This window comes from Hemicordylus capensis, chromosome 2, assembly GCF_027244095.1.
Source record: "Hemicordylus capensis ecotype Gifberg chromosome 2, rHemCap1.1.pri, whole genome shotgun sequence".
NCBI lineage: Eukaryota > Metazoa > Chordata > Lepidosauria > Squamata > Cordylidae > Hemicordylus > Hemicordylus capensis.
The window spans coordinates 388444900-388465677 of record NC_069658.1 but is presented as its reverse complement, the minus strand read 5'-3'; the positions used below and the strand labels follow the sequence as shown (position 1 = coordinate 388465677).

The window sequence follows — 20778 nt, the reverse complement described above, 5'->3', positions numbered from 1 at the left end:
AATCAAGATAAAATAAAGTGCATCATCAGCTAAAACCCATTCTCATCCCCGCTTCTTCCTTATTTTGCTGCTCCCACAAATAGGCCAGGGGCATAAAGCCCTTACTCAGCAAATTTGGAGAAGTATAAAACAAGAATTAAAAAACAACAATGTGCATTTTCTGTCTTTCAAATGGTAGAATTTTTTTTAATGCTGACTAATTTGCAAACAAAAGGCTAAAGCTTTCTTGTGGACAGAAGAACTGAATGCACTAGTTCCAAGGACAACAAGGTATTAGAGAAGTGGGAGGTGGTAGCGGGGGAGAGGTGTTGTAGTGCTTTCCTACACTCAGCAGGGGAGTAGACCTCCAAGGTCCATTCCAACTCTAAAATCCTATGATACTAAGTCATATTCTTCTTATGTAGACAAGTAGACCTAGTCCAGAATGATGACTTCCCCATTGTTGAATTACATACAAGATGGATTCATTGGCAGCCATACTGCACAATGTTCCATCTGCCTAGATCAGAATGTGTGTGCAGTTGTGCCAGAGTGCTCTTGCGCATACTTGGGAAATTGCATAGACACAATTGTGTGATTGATGGCCATGATTTGCAACTGTGCTTGCACAATTTCCCATGTTGAACACTTTTGTACAACTGTATGCATGTTCCATTACAAGGCAGATGGAACATTATGTGGTATTTCATCCATTGTTTGCTGCAATGAGTTCATTAAAGAATGTGGGAAAGACTCTCTGGTGTAGTGGTTAGAGTGCTGGACTAGGACCGGGGAGACCCGAGTTCAAATCCCCATTCAGCCATGATACTTGCTGGGTGACTCTGGGCCAGTCACTTCTCTCTTAACCTAACCTACTTCACAGGGTTGTTGTGAGGAGAAGCTTAACTCTGGGCTCCTTGGAAGAAGAGCAGAATATAAATGTTTTTTTAAAAATTGTCTACTGTATGTCTGACGTACAAGGTTGGCTCATGTATTCCTTCCAAGATTTCCACAGGATGCAAACCCAAACTTATCTTCAACACTCACAAAGTTTACAATACTATTGCCCTTTGAAAGCAAATGGTTTGTGGGCTATATGAAATATGTACAGATGTGGCCTTAGCAGGCTGTGAGTTAAGACAACTCTGAGCATGTCCAAAGTGTTTTTCTCTTATTATTGTGTAAACAGAGCCACCCTCCACTAATTTGTGTTTAAGGGACAAGGACAACTTTGTTAGAATAATAGAATTTAGAATTGAAAGGGATCTTGGAGGTCATCTAGTTCACTCAGTACAGGAAACAACTACAGAATCTCTGCCAGAGGGGTGTCCAGCCTCTGTTTAAAAACATCTAGCAATGGAGAGCCTACCATGGCATGAAGCAGACTGTTCCACTGCCAATCATGCGGCTCTTGCAGTTATGAAGTCATGGTGCTGGATCAGGTCTCAGACCCAGCATCCTATTTTTAAGAAAATAGCTCCTGTTAGTATATATCTTCTTTTTGCACACATGAACTCTACACAAGAATAAGCAGGATGCCCACTGAAACAATAATAATTGCCTGCTTAAAGCCATTACAAAAATCCCAATTAAGGCTTCCAAGTAATTAAGCAGATCAAGCCCATCATAACTGGCTCTGCCCTCATTAAAATAAACTAAATGTAACTGCTTAGCCAACTATGACTACTTCCCTGATTGCAGCAAACATAAATATCAGAGTTCGTCATTAGAATATCAATTCAGACTAGGCCATTAAACAGTTTCATTTCCATGTGTTGTATATGCAGAATCAGCAGCCGCTACAAATAGGAAGAGGACAGATCCTGGGCAGAGGCGTAACTAGGGAAAACGGCACCCGGGGCAAGCACTGAAATGGCGGCCCCCCCACCGCGCCCCACCGCCGACCCCCCAACATACTACATTATACTTAGGTTTTTCCTCACAAGCAACAACCCTGTGGAGTTGGCTTGTATCTCAAACAACAGAATTATGATGCAATGATGATACACACTACATTATACTTAGGTTTTTCCTCACCATTAGTAATTCCCATTAGTAAAGCCCATTAGTAATTCTGCATTTGTGTATCTCTTTTTAAAAAAGAAATGTCTAATTGAACTCCAAATTGACAATTTTTTACCCATTCTGGTCCACCTCATGCCATCCTTTTAAATCCATGTACTAACTGTAATTCCATTAAAGCAGATATAATTTTATTAGTATTCACAGTTCATCAAGCTAGCAATAATGGCTGTTATTGTTGAGTTTAGAGAAAAATAAGAACTGCAAAACAATTTCTTTACTCCAATGTTTAACACAACTTGTAAACAAAACTTCCATGGCTAAATGTGGGTTTGTAAATCTAAGATTAAATACATGCTTCCATCAATATGTATACACACCATACACAACATGAAGGTGCACACCACACATTCAGAGACTACCACAGGATTTAAAAACCAACCATATAACATAATCCTTGAAGACAGAACTACATATATCCATTTTGGGGTTAAATATAGAGGCTATTTAGAATTCACCAAAAACAAATTCAAGCATTCACAGAGGAAATAAAATATTTCTAACTCAGAACCATATATTCCTTAGGACCTTTAAAAAAAAAATTCCCCATAAACATATATACAGCAAGCCTAGATCAATCTAACTAGTTGATGCCTGAGACATTGTGCCCCCTCCCCCTCCCCAACAATTAACTGAGGAAAAAGTATGCCAGCAGAGACAATCTCCAAAGGTCCTGGCATCTAACCCCCTCCCCCATTTTTCTTGCCAAACTTTGTGTCTTTAGCAGGATACCACAGGCACTTGTTAAAGCTAACACTGCAGGTTTTTCTGAGATGGAGCTGTTATAGGAGCACTTCAGCGTAAACTGAGACCACAAGGCAAGCTTTCACAGTGCAAAAACGAGCATGCCAGCAAGCAGAACTCATGGTAAAACTCCCTTGAAACACCTTGTAACAATGCACAGGCAGCTATGTTACACTGCTTGAGTCAACTCACACTGCTGTACTACCCAGGCTGTGGGAATTGACTCTCAGTTCCATATACACGCATGCATTTAAGATTGAGTGCCAAAGAATCTTTGTGATTGTTTTTCTTTCTTTTGGGGCGGAGAGAGGAGCGTATAATGCAAACATTAACACCTTTTAGGCATCTGAGACCATAGTTGGGCAGCTAAAAAAAGCCTGATTCTTTAATATGTTTTTTCCCCACATGTGGCTTCTGTAGTTTTTGCAACTCATTCTCATCCTGATACTTGGTCTGCTTCCACCTGCCCGCCGAATCCTTTCTTCCGTGCCAGGTGTCCGTGTGTGTGCTCGTCGTCCTGCCTGCGTGCCTGCTGCAGCCCCAGCCCCAGCAACGATGCTTTCCTCCGTGACGGTGACCACGCCACGTGGTGCAGGCGAAGGACCACGTGGGTGCAGGCGAAGGAGGACGGATGCACCGCGTGGGTGCAGGCGAAGGAGGACGGATGCACCGCACGCATGCGCAGCGTAACTCGGCACGCCGGCCGAGTCACACATGTGTGTGTCACTGACTAGAGACCCTCTGGCTGGCAAGCCACTAGAGGGCCTCTTTCTGGCTGTTCCAGACTAAGCGAGCGACAGAGCGAGCGAGCCTCAGCCAAGGGCAGGCACAGTGAGCAGCATGAAAGGCGCCCGCCGCGGTGCCCGCCGCCAAGCCAGGCCACTGACTGGCTGCCAGCAAAGCAATGGGGGGTGCAGGCGGGCAGGCGCAGTGAGCAGCATGAAAGGCGCCCACCACGGCGCCCGCTGCCGCCGCCAAGCCAGGCCACTGACTGGCCGCCAGCAAAGCAATGGGGGTGGGGGCCCGGGCGGCGCAGAACTAGGGACCGCTCGTGGGGGAGGGGGTGCCGACGCGCTCCCTTGACTGCTGCAGCGCTGCTGCTGAGCAGGAGAAATTTGTATTAAAAATTTTTTTTTTGGATCGGCGGGGGTCAAGATGGTGCCCGGGGCACGTGCCCCCCTGCCCCCCCTATTGTTACGCCTCTGATCCTGGGAGCCTGCTGGGAGGTCTTTGCAGGGTAATGTGCCTTTTGCAAAGCCCTTACCCAGATTAGTGAGTAGGTTAGTGAGTGAGTTACCCAGATGTGTGTTCTTATTACGCCCATTTGGGAAGGAAAGTCTGGACCAACCCAATGAGGCAGTAAAGGCAGCTTGCAAAATTACAAGAGCTCCAGCCTACTCAGAACAATCCTTTGGGAGTGCACGGTTCCCAGCCTCACCCAAGATCCATGGGTTAGATGTAAAGAGAGCCTTTGTGCCTTCCTTCTGCCCCCACCCTCACACAAACTCTTTCCTCATTCCACACAAGAGTATGGAGCAGAAGTCCCTTCATTCATGACTATGGAATAAGGGAAAGGGAGGAGTGGACAGGAAAATCCTGGAGGAGGAACCAGAATCACCCTGCACTTTCACGTACAATAAGATACGGGACAAATATATGGAACAAGACATGGGTTTGGGGAAGACTTTTCTTGGGATAACAGCAGCACCTGGGAGAGCTGTTGCATCAGTTGCATTTTTTTCCCACCAGAGCCAAAGGGATTGGTCATGGGTCCTAAGCTAGTGTTTGAGTTACACAGAAACAAAGGAAGCTGCCTTATACCGAGCCAGACATTGGTCCATCTAGCTCAGTATTGTGTACACTGACTGGCGGCAGCTTCTCCAATGTTTTTTTGGGGGGAAAATCTTTCCCGACCCTACCTGAAGATGCCAAGGATTGAACCTGGGACCTTCTGCATGCAAACAGATACTCTGCTCCTGAACTACAGTCTCATCCCTTGAGGGGATTATCTTATAGCAAACAGTGCTCACATGGAGTCACCCATCCAAATGCAAACCAAGACAACCCTGCTTGGCAAAGGGGACAAGTTATGCTCACTGCTGCAAGACTGGCTCTCCACCACCCCTATCGGCTGACCCCTGACTCAGGTCCTGTCAGTTTTCTTTCATTGTCTCACATTTGTGTCCTCTCACTGGTAAAGCTAACAGCAATTGCTGCTCTCTTAGGCAAGGGCAGCTCTAGGGGATCAAGGGGGCAAGTGCCCCCTCAGACAAGGTCCCCCCCCCATTTTAGTTTCAGAAAGCTATTGTGCAGGACACAGCTCACCCACCCATAAATTCATTTTGCCCCTTCTGAGTCCCCCCCCCCGTTATTTCCCCCCTGGGACCACCACTGCTCTGAGGTTCACAACTAGCTTAGTCAATGAATGCCTAACAATCAAGAGGAGCTAACTGCAGGAGCTGCAATGCAGTCACCTCCTGGCAAATTCATGTTTGATCAGATTCTATTAGACAATCCCACCATTTCTCCTTGCTGTCCCTTGCGCCAGAACAGCTGCATGTGATTCTTCCTTCCTTTCCTTTCAAATCCACTCTCAAACTAACCTTTTCCTTTGGTTTAACCTTTTAGTCTTTGTTCACTACAGAAACTAAGCCTAATCCATGTCATCTAACCAAACTCATATTCCTCCCCATTTAGTGTTGTCGCCATCTTCCTTCACTCCACTCTATTGCCTCCCTATGTAAGCTCTTCAGGGCAGGAGTCTGCCTTTTTGTTCATTATTTCATAAACACAATACACTGGCAATGCTTTCTAGATTCACAACAACAACAGGGGTATTAGAAAATCATGTTACTTCTCCCTACATATGATGGGAAATACTGTTAACAAGATAGAAATGGAAGTGGCCACCAGGAAGATAAAGCATACAGGGAGATCTTTTGAGGAAGTCTGAAGAATGATGAAATAATTCCTTTCCTGATTTATACGAACTGAATTTTCAAACAAGGTCATAGATTTGAGAGCAGAATCACTGAATGATGAAGGAGGATGAGATCCAACAGGTTAAATAATGGTCCTCTAGTGCAAAACTATGCAGTCTTGCACAAAGCACTCTTTTGCACAGAGCATTAGCTGACATACTGGAGTATTTTGTGGTATGTCAGCTAACAAACAACTAGAGTTGTGTGTTTTGTATTATTTTCTGTTTTGTTTTTGGCCCGAATCCGAAACACCCCCATTTTGTTCTTTGTTCGAAATCAGCCAATCTGAAACACCCCAATTTTGTTCTTTGCTCGAAATTGCAAAATCTGAATCTGTAATGTTTTGGATTTTAAAAAATGGCCTTGGGGGAAAACTAGTGGGTGGGGGTGGTAGTGCCCGATGGGTGGAAACTACCACCCAAGTTTAAGAGGAATTGGGCAAAGGACTGATTTTGGGTGAATTTTTCAAGTATAGGATTTTTCCCATAGGGAAGAATGGAGGTTTCAGCAAAAGTACACCTTTATGTTGGGGGGAAGGGGTGGCCCAGAGCAGAGTAGGGTGGGTGGTAGTGTCCAGTGGGGGCAAGGAAGCTGCCAGAACTATTTCAAAGGAATTGGGCAGAGGGCTGATTTTTAAAGATGTAATGGAGTTTGCGCATCTGTAAAGGTCTTCCCCATAGGGAATGATGGACCTCCATAATTCCTGCCCCATAACTGCACTTGAGGGGGCACCAGGGTGGCCCAGAGCGAGTGGTGGTGTAGCGCACATAGGGTGCCAACCACCCACATGGGTTGCTAACCCATGGGGTACTGGGTTCTGTTTCTGAGATGTTTTGAGTGTAGATTCAGATTCTGTGGTAGCATATAAGAGTGGATTCATGGTTTGTCGTTGAAAATCTATCTCATATGCTACCAGATAATCTACACTCAGAACACCTCAGAAACAACAGAACCCAGCACCCCATGGGTTAGCAACCCATGGGGTTGGTTGGCACCCTATGTGCACTACACCACCACTTGCTCCCAGCCACCCCAGTACCCCCCAGGTGGAGTTATGGGACTGCTGAAACCTCCATTATTCCCTGGGGGGGGGCCTTAAAGACGCGTAAACTTCAACAATTCCTAAGAAATCAGCCCTTTGCCCTATTCCTTTGGAATCTGGGTTGTGGCAGGCACCCCTTGGGGCACTGCCACCCAACCCACTGTTTTGCCCGTCAGGCCCCCTTTCTACCCTGAACCTGCCCCAAAGTCATGTCAGCTTCAGAAATTCTTTAAAAATAAGCCCTTTCCCCAATTCCTTTGGAATCTGGGTGGCAGCAGGCACCCATTGGGGCACTACCACCTGAACCACTCTTCTGCCCCCAAAGCCTCCTTTCTGCCCCAAATCCACCCCAAATAACATCAACATCACATATCAACAACAGCAGAGCTTTGGAAGAAAATCAGGCAGATTTCCAAAGGTCATGCACATTCACATACACACAACAGTGTGAAACAACAACAATAAAATGCACAGTGCCCCACTAGCCAGTGAGGGTAAAATTTACCCTTAAATTTGCTTAAAAGGAATAAGAAGGCAATTGCCAGCAGATCAGCTAATGCTTTCGCTGGCCAATCTGCGGGGCTGGAAATTCAAACAAATATCAAAACTCAAAATGGAGACTGAAGGAGAAAGACTTTTTGCAATTGCAAAATGGAGTTCCAAAACAGCCGAAGCAACAAAACGTTTTGTATCCGAAACAGGGATGTTTTGTTTTGGCTACAAAATTTTCTGTTTTGAGCATTGGGTGTTTTGTTTTGGCTACAAAACAGCAAAAATGGCCTGTTTTGTGCACAAAATGTTTTGTATCCGAAACAAAATGCACATCCCTACAAACAACAAAAACAACAGCTTTATGTATATAGCTGCCTCCTAACAAGTGTTTTTGTTCATACCTGAATGTGGATTTTTCATCTCCCACACCCTTCCAAGTTCTATACAAAACTTTTGGACTTGGGAGGAGGATGCCGTCTCATACTAGAATTTCAAGAAATCACAATGTAAATTGTCAAAGCACTGATGGCATGTTCCGTTCCAGGTTAGACGGGAATTAGCACATTAAAGACACTGGCCAACATGATGGGCAATTCTCCATTGATGTTAGGGACCCGCTGGGGCTTCTGCAGAATGACTCAGAATCACTTCCAGGCAGTTGCACAGCACGACTTCCATGGTTTGCAATAGAAGTGGTGCTGCACGGCTGCCCAGAACTCCTTTTAAGTCATTCCACAGCAGTCTAATTGCTCTACACCATGGAGGCTGCCTTTCACATTGTGCAGCAGCCCTGGCAGGTCTCTGCCTGTCATTCCAACCACTATCAGCCAGAAACGGATCAAAGAAGAAACCATCTCCACCCTGTGGGCAGTGAAGGTGGAAGATTGGTGTGTGAAGCATTCTACACACCACCAGTGGTTTGGCTGAGGGGAGCACCTCTCTGTTCCACTTCAGGCACCGTTTGGGCTTAATAGGTATAGAAAACTGCTCTGGCTTGCAAGCAGTATAATTAGAGGCAATGGTCAGTGTTTGCTTCTGCTAAGGATTATAATTGTCTGCATTTATAAAACAGTCACATAAAGAATTACTTTAGAAATCCAGACTCTTATAATTACTATTACTCTCTTGCTGTTAATTTTAAAGCACTTAACCATTCACCATCAATTATAATAATGCAGATCATTTTATGCCCTTTAAGAATCCATAGGATGTCCTCCTTCCTTCCTTCCTTCCTTGAAAGTCTTCAGCCCCTTCTGCTTTGAAATCTAAATTGCTAGCCTCACAATTCTTAGTAATGGTTCTTTGAAAGGGACTTTTGAAACTTTAAGTTCCTCTTTCTGCTTAGCTATCCATTAATGTCTGAGTCTCTTCATTTCTAGAAATTAACGTCGAAGAAAATAATTAGAACCATACTTCTTGAAAACGCAGGTTTCCTGGTGCTGGTGAAATGAAAATGAAAAGGCATTTCTGCAAGCATGTACAATGACGCCTTGGTGGTTTATTTTATATGTTGCTCTATTATGAATATCATTTAAGCTTTTGTCTGAAGTCATTTCTAAGTTTGTATCTGGCCATTAGCAAAGGAAATGGGCTCTGAGGATAGTTCACAAAGTCAGGAAGTTTTCAGTCTGCCCTTAAATGCCTTGTAATTAGTTGGTACATAAGTGACATCATAAGAATGCTGGGAGTCAGAACGTAAATAATGGCTATATTTAAAACCGATATTTTAAAGAAATCATTGGAGGTGATAGTAGGTGGCAAAAATTTAACTGAGTTTAAGACCAGAATGAACAAAACAATCTTTTGACCCAAACCCCTGAATAAGAGGAAAGGCAGCACTGTGTGAATTTCCACTTGGGCAACAGATTTATTAAACAATTTAAAATAGAAATCTGCAACATCAACCAACCTATAGGACAGGTACAATTCTTACAGATGAGGCAGAAAAAGCCCATGCAATTGCTCCCTCCCCCTTTCTTTGGGGAGCAAACTGGGCCCTAGAACAGCAGCAGTCACATGTCTGCTGCCAGCTCTTCCAGCCACACAGTTGATTGGATTAAGGAAGGTTTGCCTATGTCATCATCTCCACTCCCAAGCCTCATAACTCTGAGTGAGCGAGGCAAGCAAATATCCCAATGGGGGCCTATTCCCAGCCACTCCTGGGTCCCAAAGTCCTGGGAAGTTGTTCCATCTCACACACACACACACACACCCTTTCTCTGTAAAACTGGAAAACAGGGACATAGGAAGCTGCCTTATATTGCATCAAACCATTGGTCCAGCTAGCTCAATAGACGGGCAGCAGGTCTCCAAGACTACAGGCAGAAGTCTCCTACCTGGAGATGTCAGCGAGTGAACCTGGGACTTTTGCCTAGGGTGCCAAAACCCCTAGGTCTAGCCCTGTGAGAGGGTCAGCACGGAGTGGAGTAAACATATATAGTCCTGTGCAGAGATATTACCTTGGCCTCAGCCAAAGCACTGTTGTGCTGATGGAGCATGGTGTGTGGTGGCCAGGTGCAACTCTGCCTCTTGCCTCCTGCCACACACATAGCATTGGGAGCTGGGAGAAGGAAAGAGAAAAATGCAGTTTGTCCTGGTCTCTAATTGTGGAGATACTCTCACAAAATGTGAGAACACTGCATTTAAAGGAAACTAACAGATTTACACAAAACCCTCTGAAAAATTAAGTTTGTAACCGCACATGATTCTAGTTCAAGTTCAGAAACATGCTAGGTGGTTTATTAAACCTAGAAAAGATATGGTATTTGCAGCACATTAAAGGCTCGTGCAATCCTAGGTGCACTTAACTTGGAATAAGCCCCATTGTACTCAATCAGACTTACTTCCAATGCATAGGTTCAAGCAGCATTTCATTGTAAGAGCATGACTTTTCAAAGGCTATTGTCAGCTTCATCATATGCTGAACAGACTGAACAAGCAGCATGCAAGGGCAGTTGTATGAATGTTAAAAGGAAGTGTCTTGTTGGAAAAGTGATATACCTTAATTTGTTCCATCATGGTTTATAATTAAAATGGGTGCATTCGCATGTAACATGGAACTGCAGGTCCAATGGACACATGTTTCCACTCCATTCCCGTCCCCCGCCACTCTCCTGTCCAAATTCAGACATGACAGAGAATGATCTCTCTCTCTCTCTGTAGTCAGCAATTCTGCACAGACCAGGGGGGCTGGCTGTGCAGGCTTGCTTCTGGCATGAAGCTAATGCCCACACAGCTAATCACGGCCAGAGGGAGGGAGGAGTTTCCTCCCTCAACTCAGGCTACAGCTAACACAGCCAGCAATTCTGAATTTGGACAACACACAGGCTGAGTGGGACCTCAAGTTGGGGGAGATAAAACTCACTACAACCCAAGAGTTCAGATTGCAGTTACAAAATTGAAACTGAGGGTGGGTTGCTTTGCAGAACCAGAGTTGCAAGCAAACAGATGACATGGTCAGAAAACCTCTACCCTCTAAAACTCAGGTTCTGCATTACATGTGAATGCAGCCAATGATAACAGAATCAATAATTCCTGCGGAGACCTTGGTTCATGCAGTTATAGTCTTGCATCAGTTCTTGTCCTGCCATGTCGCATTCCATTTATATCCCTGAATTGGTTTCCTTGACAATGGCCACTCTGAAGTCCTTGATGATATGTTCAAGTCTTCACTCACAGGTTTGCTGGTATTTTCGTTTACAGATAGTGGCCAAATTCTGAAGGGACCTGTGGCAAGAACTGAACATGGGCCCCATCAGATAATTTCCCCATAAGGATCAATGGGAAACTAAAAAAGATTAATACCTCCAGAATGCCTGGGCTGAGATTCCTGACATTTCACACTTCCTACACAATCGCATTACATGAGTGAATGTTTAAGGAGATCAGTTTACCCATTGGTTTTTAAACATGTTTTAAAGACCAATTTCTACTTCTCGGGTGAATGGTGGTTCATTACAGAAAGCAAGAAATGGCCAGCAGGTGACACTGAGAAAATCACACTAGGACCCTGCTCTGCATCTGGACAAAGCATGGAATCCTGCTGCCTAAGGCTCTGAAAGTCTGCTGAAGTGGGTGGAAAAAGAGTGAACTAGTACTTGGGAAAGTGCTATTCTTCCAGTCCTTTTGATTGCTGTCTGGAAGTGGCTACAATAATTAACAAATCCATACCTAGGCTGTTTCTGATGCTGTTCAATTTATTCCACCAATTCATAGTATCTTTCTTGCATCTAAAAACATTATGAGGCAGGTCTCACGATCAGTGACACCCGCTTTGTCTGGGTTTGCGGGAAGAGTGGGCTAAGCCTGCTTTTCCCGCAGATGATCGGGCTGACCTGCCTGGACAGCTGGATTGGCCGCCCACATGACTGCTGGCTCCATGATGGAGCTGGCAAGGGCTGGGGAGTTTGGGGGCCGCGCGGCCCCGGAAGCTCCAGTATGCCCTGCACAAGCGTGCAGAGCATACTGGAGAGACCCTTTTCAGACTTCCACCGGGGGTCTACCCACAATCCCCAAAACTGGGTTTGCTGAGCACTCGCAAAAGTTTGTGCCCTTACATTTATAGGTCAACATATGTAACTGGCTCAGTGTATGTAACTTATATATGGCTTAATATATATAACTGGACTAGAATATGTAATCAACATAGAAAGAAAAGCTACAGCACGTTCCTCAGAAGCCAACCTATGTCAAGGTCTGGCCAACTGCCAGGGAAGATCACGAGACAAAGTGAAGCTGCTGAAACTGGATACGGCTCGGGAAGTTTGTCTTGATCGGACTTGGCTGCACGCTGTTGACGCAAGGGTTGACGAATGTTGCTTTTCAGCAGTGAGTAGAAGACTGGTGACGTGATTTATATTGCAAGCTGAGAGCTCCCAGCTGGCAGGAATTCAAGGCTTGTCAGCCCTCTGCAATAGGCATTTCCTTCTCCTAATAGTCTCCAATTGATCCCTGCGTCTTGTGACACGCTGCTGTTGTGGAGTCAGCGGGGGCTGGTTACATAGCTCTTCTTCAGATTGGTCTTTCACAATTTCTGCTGCCTCAGGTTGTTGTGCCTGTTCTGAATCATTAGCCACAGCTGTTTCATCAACACTGACAGCTGGGCTCTGCCCCTCAAACACTCCTGCATCGCCTGGGAAGTTGACAGCTTCCCCTTCCTCCTCACTGTCCGAGATAGAGGGTGTGACAACCTAGTGGTTAAAAATCAAACCACCACAAGGAGGTTGTTCAAACGAGCTCATGCCACCACTGGGGAGGTCTGCGGAGAAGGAAGGAGCTCACCTGCATCCCTCGGCAGACAACTGGAGGCATCTTTGCTTTTGCCATGCCGCATACTCACATGAGCAGTGGTGCGGCAACAGCAAAAGCTGGGAGCTGAACTTCCTCATCCTGCATCCCAGACTACGCCACGAGCGCTGCTACTGCTCTCATTAGAACAGCTGCTGCGCTCGGTGTGGCCACTCTTTCCTAGGGATGTGCACGGAACTGGCTGACCTGGTTCGGTTCGAGTCTGGACTGGACTCAAACTTGACCAGGCCAGTTTTGTCCAGCACTCTCTCAAACCCACCCACCTCGGTTCAGTCTGGTCTGGGGGTGTTTCATAGACTCAATTTTTGAGGCCCCTCAGAGGCCAATTGTGCAGGTGCAGTGGCCTCCAAAATGGCCACCGCACTGAGGGGGAAGGCCAGAATGGGCCAAAGAGCTGGCCGAATGGGCTGGTTTGGGCTGCATTGAGGCCGGGGGGGAGGGGGAATCTACGTGGACCCCCACCCACCCACCCAGCCAGCTTTACACAGGCAATGGTTTGCACATCCCCTGGCTTGCTTCTGGAAATGGCAGCGGGCTGTAGGGGAGCCTTTTTACTCAGGGATCACGATTGCTTATTAATGTAAAATGAACAACAGGTTTGTTTTACCTTATGAAAACACTGAGTAAATAAACAGGGTTACCATGTCCTGGAGCAGCTGGGAGTTGAGGGCTCCTAGTGCTCCAGATGACATGAGCCGCCTGGGTTACCACAGGTGGCTTGTGTCATGCAAATAGCCTTAAGATGGATTTAACTTCATCACATTTTGCTGAACTGTAAATACAGAGCAACAGCTAGCATCTGAAATGGCCTCTCCTGAAAACTTACCTTATGGAGCAGGTTTGCCTTAAAAAGTGGGGTTTTTTTTGAGAAGAGTGACAAAACAGCACGGATTTCTTTTTTCTGCAGTTAGAGAACAGATTTCTGATATCCAACACACACAGTTACTTCTTTATCTAAATATTAACTGATGCTGGATTCTGGGGTCACGACTTGAAATTTTTTGAAAACAGGAACATAGAACATAGGAAACTGCCATATACTGAGTCAGACCATTGGTCTATCTAGCTCAGTATTGTCTTCACAGACTGGCAGTGGCTTCTCCAAGGTTGCAGGTGGGAATCTCTCTCAGCCCTATCTTGGAGAAGCCAGGGAGGGAACATGAAACCTTCTGCTCTTCCCAGAGTGGCTTCATCCCGAGGTGAATATCTTGCAGTGCTCACACATCAAGTCTCCCATTCATATGCAACCAGGGCAGACCCTGCTTAGCTATGTGGACAAGTCATGCTTGCTACCACAAGATCAGCTCTCGCTTTTATATAACTCTACACAGCCATGATGTGAGACTAAACTCCTAAATCACAACTGGCTCTTGATTAATTTGGCAGCACTGAAGCAATAACTGATGTTGAAGTCTTCGGATGGGGGAGGGGGGGAACCAACCACCAGAGAGTTTCTTAGCTGCAGACTACCAGCTCACTGCATTTTCATGCAGTGAGAAAAGAAAAGGAAAATCTGTTTGGTTTGATATGTCAATATGTGTGGGAATTTGGTGCTATGGCAGAGTGAAAATTATCAAATTGCAGGAAAACCAGTTTTTGGCTCATCATTCTAGAGTGCAGGAAAACTATTATTGGCAAATTTCTTTTAAACATGTTATTTTTAGAGAACAGCTTGTCAGTTTTGTACATTGCATACTCTGTATTTTAGTCTTAGATCTGTTTCAGTTCTAAATGCTGAATAATCAGCATTGCCACAATTAAGAAGCAACTGTGTCAAGTAAGCCTGCTCTAGTCTCAATAAATCATGTGAAAAGGGCCTGATCCAGGCAAAAGCAAGCACTTTTAAATCCCACTAGTTTCAGGGACAGAGATTTAAGCAAGTGCTCAACTCATCGGGCTGAATGTGTTTAATTTTGGTTGGATTGAATCTCAGGTCTCTTGGGGAACTTTCCCTCCCTTCATTAATGATCTGCAGAAGATAAACCTGATGAACGTATGGTGACAACTTAGCCATGTGAGTGCTGAGCATAAGCAATGAGGAAATGAAAATGAATGAATGGCTTATGGTGTAATCCTATGTCTGAGTTTCAACAGATGGGTGGGGTTGGATTGCAACCAAACCACCACTATCACCCCACTAGCAGCACACAAATTTACTCTGTCATACTGAAATTATCTCCACATAGTGATGCTGTTGCACCAGAGCAAGTCTGGGTTGGAGGAAGCCTTATATTAATGGGAGAATGCCAGTTTGTTTCAAAGCAAAAGTATATGATTTTTTTAAAAAAAAAAAAATCTCTATCAATATTTTTTTGTTTTAATTTGCTTAAATTCTGTTTAAATTTTGTTTTGATTTGTATTGTTTTTATTGTAAACCATCCAGAGACATAAGTTTTGGGTGGTATATCAATCAGATAGACAGACAGACTCTCCTAATTCTGAACATATTTGCTTGAAATTTCATTGATTTTAATTATTTCCATGAACATGCTCCCAAGTAAATTTGAGATTGCACCCTAAAAATAAGCTTGACTGAGATCACACTGTTATTCGGGAGCAAATCTCATTAATTTCAGTGAAACTTACTTCCAGATAGATAAGCAGTTAAGTACCAGGTGTGACACTCTTGGGCTACAACACTAAACACATTTTATTTTAAAATAAATTCCACCATAAAGACGTTCCAGTATAATCAGTAGCCTCAAGGTCTACGACAACTTGTGAGTAATGCGTAGCACTGTACTAGACCGAACTGGTGGAGCACCAGTCAATGGCAGATTATGGCAGAGGCAGAAGAGGCATCTGCCTACAGCAGAGAAATCTGAGGAGTGGCAATGCCTCTTGGGGGGGTGGGGTAGCTGCAGGGTGTGTGGGAGGGGAAATCTCCCCCTTTTCACTCTGGAAAACATCACTGCTGCAACGGGGGGGGCAAGGAGGGAAGAGTGCCTCCTTTCAGCATACCTTTCAGTGGCCTGACTCTGGCCCCGCAGCCCTCCAGTAACTGTGTCATGCTTCACCTGGCTCGCTCAGGCTCTGCCTCTGACGTTCAGTGAGCTCCTCTCTCTTCAGGCAGCCGTTGCTACCTGAACAGCCTTTATTTCCCTTTCTCTCCCTCGCTGGAGGGAGAGAAAGAGGAGAAAACAGCAAGCCAGGTGAAGCATGATACAGTTACTGGAGGGTGGCGGGGCTGGAGTCAGGCCAATGCTGCTCCTGGCAGCATTTTAAAAGGTACACTAGAAGGAGGCACTCTTCCCTCCCTACCCCCCACCCCACCCTCCCTGCAGCCAGCCGTGGCAGTGGTGATGTTTTTTAGAGTGAAAAGGGGGAGATTTCCCCCCCCCACACACACACACCCCACTCGCAGCAGCACAATAATCTTTGCCTATGGGCGGCAAAGAGGTTAATCTGCCCCTGGCACCAGTAGAGAATGAGATCCATCCTTCCACTCCATGGAAGTCAATTGTCCAGGTGTCCAAACTCTCACACATCTGCAGCCTGATCTGGGATGCTGAAAGGTCAGTCCATTTTTTCAGAACTCAGATATATCCTGGAACAAAGGGAAAGACAAAAGTAATCCCACATGGACAATGGAGCTGTTCTGCTCATACATCATATCCTGGCACCGTTAATCCCTGTCTGTAATTGAGAAAGTCCAACTTAATCTTTTTCTGCTGCTTCATTCCCATTTTTAATAGTCATTCAAATAAAAGTCAAAGACAGAAGTATGCCATCTCTCCAGCTAATGTGAATACATGAGCCCCATCTCACCTTCATAGTAGCCACTGCAAAGCAAGCTGTCCCTTAACCCAGAAACTACCCCCAGCTAGTAAGACTAAAGCATCTGGTTCCTAGCCATCATTGAAATAATAAATTGATGAGTGTAAGTGCAGCAGTAAGGGCCAATATTTCTCTCAATATGCCTCCAGAACAATGTTATTGATTGAGAGAGTACTACTAATTCCTTTGCCCTGAACATTTCTTTAAAGAGAAACTCACAATTTAAGCAAAATACCAGCCATTCCATCTCAGTCTTCTTCCACACTTGGGTTATTAAGGGCTGACATTCAGACTAACATTCTGCACACCAAATAATATTTCATATACAGAACAGGGTAGGGAGATTCTTCCCAATCCCCCACTCTTTCTATGGCCCTCTATGCCTCTTGAAAATATGTCCCAAAGGGTCCCACATGCCTCAGATACATATTTTTGGGATGCAATGATGGCTGCAGAGAGAATAGAGAGAGAGAGCAAAATCGCCTGTTGTATTCATGAACTGTATGTGGCATGTCCAACATTAGTCTGGATGCCAGCCATTATCATTAAGAATATTTATATACCACTTTCCAGCAAAAAGTTCTCAAAGCAGTTCACATAGAAAAGGTAATTGAATGGAGAGAGAAATTCCAGGAATTCTGGGTTTGTTTAATGAGCAGAGGCCAAACCATCCATCAGGTCCAAGCATTTATTGATCACGACATGCCGGGTGTTTGTCTTCCAAGAGAAGACAGAAGAGAGAAGCCTCAGGCTTTGGGCAACAGCCTTTTAAAGTGTTTACAGGTTATAGGATTGAATAATGAGCCTATCAGAGGCCAAAGTTTCATGGTATACACCAACCCTAATAGTACAAGCAGAATAAAGCTTAGCCATTGGTAGACAATGTGAACCAATTACAAGGCAGAAACCAGCAATAATACACCAGTCAGCTTTAGCTGTGCTTATCCCTAGTCAGACAGGACAAGGTATGGTTAACAGGTGCTTATCTCTAGTCAGGTGGGGCAGAGTATTATTTCCAGGAAAGGGGGCCTTGTAACAGCTGGGTTCAGAAACTTGTGAACTTTAGGGCTTAAGTAGGTGACACAACTAGGTGAAAGGGGATAGTGGAACTTTCCTTCATCGATAGTTTCCTGTCCCAAAAGGATTCACAATTGAAAAAGGAGCAACAGTCAGTGAAAAAGGCGCAACAGCCAGTGGAGGGATACTGTGCAGGGGCTTGGGAGTGACAGTAGCTCTCCCCTTGCTAAACTTGAGAGCCACTATTTTAGAAGGTGCCTTTTTTTGCCAGTTAGCAAAGGTTACCATATTGGATTACATCATGATGAAATGGCTCCCATGATGCTCAGGTGTGTGTGTGTGTGTGTGTGTGTGTGTGTGTGTGTGTGTGTGTATATATATATATATATATATATATAGAGAGAGAGAGAGAGAGAGAGAGAGAGAGAGAGAGAGAGAGAGAGAGAGAGAGAGAGAGAGACTAAAGCCCCATTCCCCTGGAGAAAAGCAGACCAGTCTGCACTTAATTCAGAAACATGCATGTTTTCTAAGATAGTTTAAGGCTTATCTGATGCACACACATGGTTTTGACATGAACATGTATTTCCCATTAGTTGGTTGGCTATTACACTGATACACATCAAAACAATGCCTCTTTGATTTGACTAAGCATTTGTACTCAAATGATTCACTGACCTACAGTATGTTCCTTTCTCAAGTGCATCTGAAGCTGCATTGCTGCAGTTATATTCTCCAAGGTTCTTCTCTTTTCTTCCAAAAGTAATTGTGTTTGTAGAGCATAAAGTAGTACATAAGATCACAGAGAAAAGGAAACTGTGCTGCAAAGGGGCAAACTCCAGTGTTTACTGTAGAAATGTGCACAAATTGTATTTAGCAATTTGATTTGAGTTTGCTGAACCAGTTCAATCAAGTGGACTGGACCAGCCAATTATTTTGACTGAACTGGTTCAGGAACATTCAGTTCCATTTGAATTTGGTCCGAATTCAAACTGAACCATGATTTTAGGGGCTATCTGGGGCTACTGGTTCATTCTGGAGGCCGCCACCACTCTGGGGCTGAGAAGGTCAAGGAAGTGGAGGTTCTTCTTGTTTCTCCTCAGTCTCAAACATCGGAGGTCACACTGCACTGTTGGGCCAGTATCCTCTGGAAAGGAGAGTTTGCACACAACAACATCAACGGGGATGTGGACGACTCAGGAAGTAGGCCCCTCTCATTGTCACTCACCACAATCAGCAGCAACACCTCTCCCTCTGCCTGCTACTCTGCTCCTGGCTCTGCTTCACACCCTCCCAGAGACCTTGGGGATTTCAAAAATGTAAGCCCTGATTCTGATGTGGGCAGAAGTGGAAGCACCTTTAAGGGTATGTGGGCCCAGAGTGGTCTACTTATGCTCTGTGTGCCACACACAGTGCTATCTATAGCACTGTGGCACACACACCAAAGCTAGAAAAATTCACACACACACACACTCTAAAGAAGCAGGCTTTCTTTTGAGGTGACTGAGCAACAATGAATGGGGCGTGTCTAAAGGAGGGGAAGCCAAAGGGCAGGGGATTACTGTGGCCTGTCTAACCCAAGCCCGCCCACCCCCGCCCTATAGTTCTGCCATTACCCACCTAATCCCCTTTCCCCAAACTTGGCCCTATTTAAAGAACTCTAAATTCTAATAACCTGAAAAAGGTGTGTGTGTGTGGGGGGGGGGGCTCTCACCTTCTACCGTCATCAGCTAGGAACTTCAGGTCCGCTGTCTTCCAGCCTGGCGTCTTCAGCTGCAGTCTGCCAGATGTTGCTCTTGGAGGCACTCTGGGCCAAGAAGACACTGAGAATGGGATCAACAGCTGGGGGAGAGGAGGGAGGTGCCAGCAAGAGTGCTCCCATCCACCCAAACAATAAAAACAAAAACCAAAAAACAAAAAACCAAAGGGAAAAACAGAGAGCCTAGCAGGCTGGGTAGCACACACCAGCCTACGGGGGGGGGGGAGATATTAACTCACCAGGCCAGCATATACCCAGCAGAAGCAAAGGTGCTGCCAGGGCTGAGAGGGAGGGGAAGAGGAAGAAAGCACAGCAACACAGTTATTAAAGCCACTGTGGGCTGGCTAAGAAATAATAATAAATCAAAATAAAATAAAATTGCAAGCAGCATCCAGTTGAAGCCACTGGTACAATTTTTTAAAAAAAGAAAAGAGGGGGAAAGCAACTGCAAATAAAATGATTTAAAGAGAGAGTCACACAGATAAATCATCAGGCACTTTCTCTCTCTCTCTCCACTCACTGGGCCAGGAAGGCAGGCTGGCCCAGACCTCTACTATCGGAGTCTGCTCAATGCTGCTGCAGTCTTTCTTTGAGCCTTCTTTCCTGAGGCACAAAATGGCTCTCTGCCTCCAAGCAGACCCTTAAATACATTTTGAAATTTCCTCCTTTGGTCTCCTCCCTCCCTCCAACCAGCCAATGGGGGCACAGTTGCCCCTGACAACACTTGATTTCAATGATAACAAGCCTACCAAGAAGCAAGGTGAACTCATGTCAGTCAGAAGCCAATGCCAGTAAATCAATCAGCAAGGAAAAACAGCCCTTCAAAATGGTGCTTGCCACTCAAATTGATTCAAGTGATTTGACCTTGAATCGGGGCTGATTTGATTCAAACTTGAATCAGGTCCTTTGTTTTAGGGGTGATTCGATTCAAGTTCAAATCACTTGAATCACCCCATTTTGAGCTCAGATCGATTCATCTCAAATCAATTTGCACATCTCTAGTTTAGTGCATGAGGAATATTTTTTCAGCTGGGGTCACAGGCTGATATACATGACTGTTTCTCATGCGGTAAAGTCACCAAAATCTGATGTTTTTACTGGATTTGAGCACATTGACTACTTTGTGTTGAAAATTCTGCTTGAAATGCTGCACCATGCAAGAGCAGCAAGTGCTTCTACTTGGTTCTGCTGGACCTCTCGGCGGCGTTCGATACCATCGACCATGGTATCCTTCTGGGCCGCCTCTCGAGTATGGGAATCGGAGGCACTGCGTTGCAGTGGTTCCGGTCCTTTCTTGAGGGGAGGGTCCAGAAGATGGTGCTGGGGGACTACTGCTCGGCCCCGTGGCCGTTGGCCTGTGGGGTCCCGCAGGGATCAGTCTTGTCCCCCATGCTGTTTAACATCTACATGAAGCCGCTGGGAGAGGTCATCCGGGGATTTGGACTGAGTTGTCAGCAATATGCGGATGACACTCAGCTCTATCTCTCCTTGTCATCTGATCCTAGGGAAGCGGTGGATGTCCTGAATCGGGGGCTGGAGGCCGTGATGGGGTGGATGTGGGCTAACGAACTGAAACTGAATCCGGATAAGACGGAGGTACT

General features: G+C 45.3%; 1 long non-coding RNA gene across 2 annotated transcripts; it reads right to left on the bottom strand.

Moving 5' to 3' along the window:
* Positions 1-15917: 15917 nt before the first annotated feature.
* Positions 15918-19805, bottom strand: LOC128346568 (uncharacterized). 2 transcript variants are annotated; one of them, XR_008317052.1, is made up of 3 exons: positions 19698-19805; positions 19133-19225; positions 15918-16174 (listed from the first exon to the last, which is right to left on the bottom strand). It is a non-coding gene; the product is annotated as an uncharacterized LOC128346568 (long non-coding RNA). The 2 variants fall into 2 exon arrangements; XR_008317053.1 differs by having other exon boundaries at positions 19133-19241; positions 19698-19783.
* Between the last annotated feature and the right edge of the window lie 973 nt (positions 19806-20778).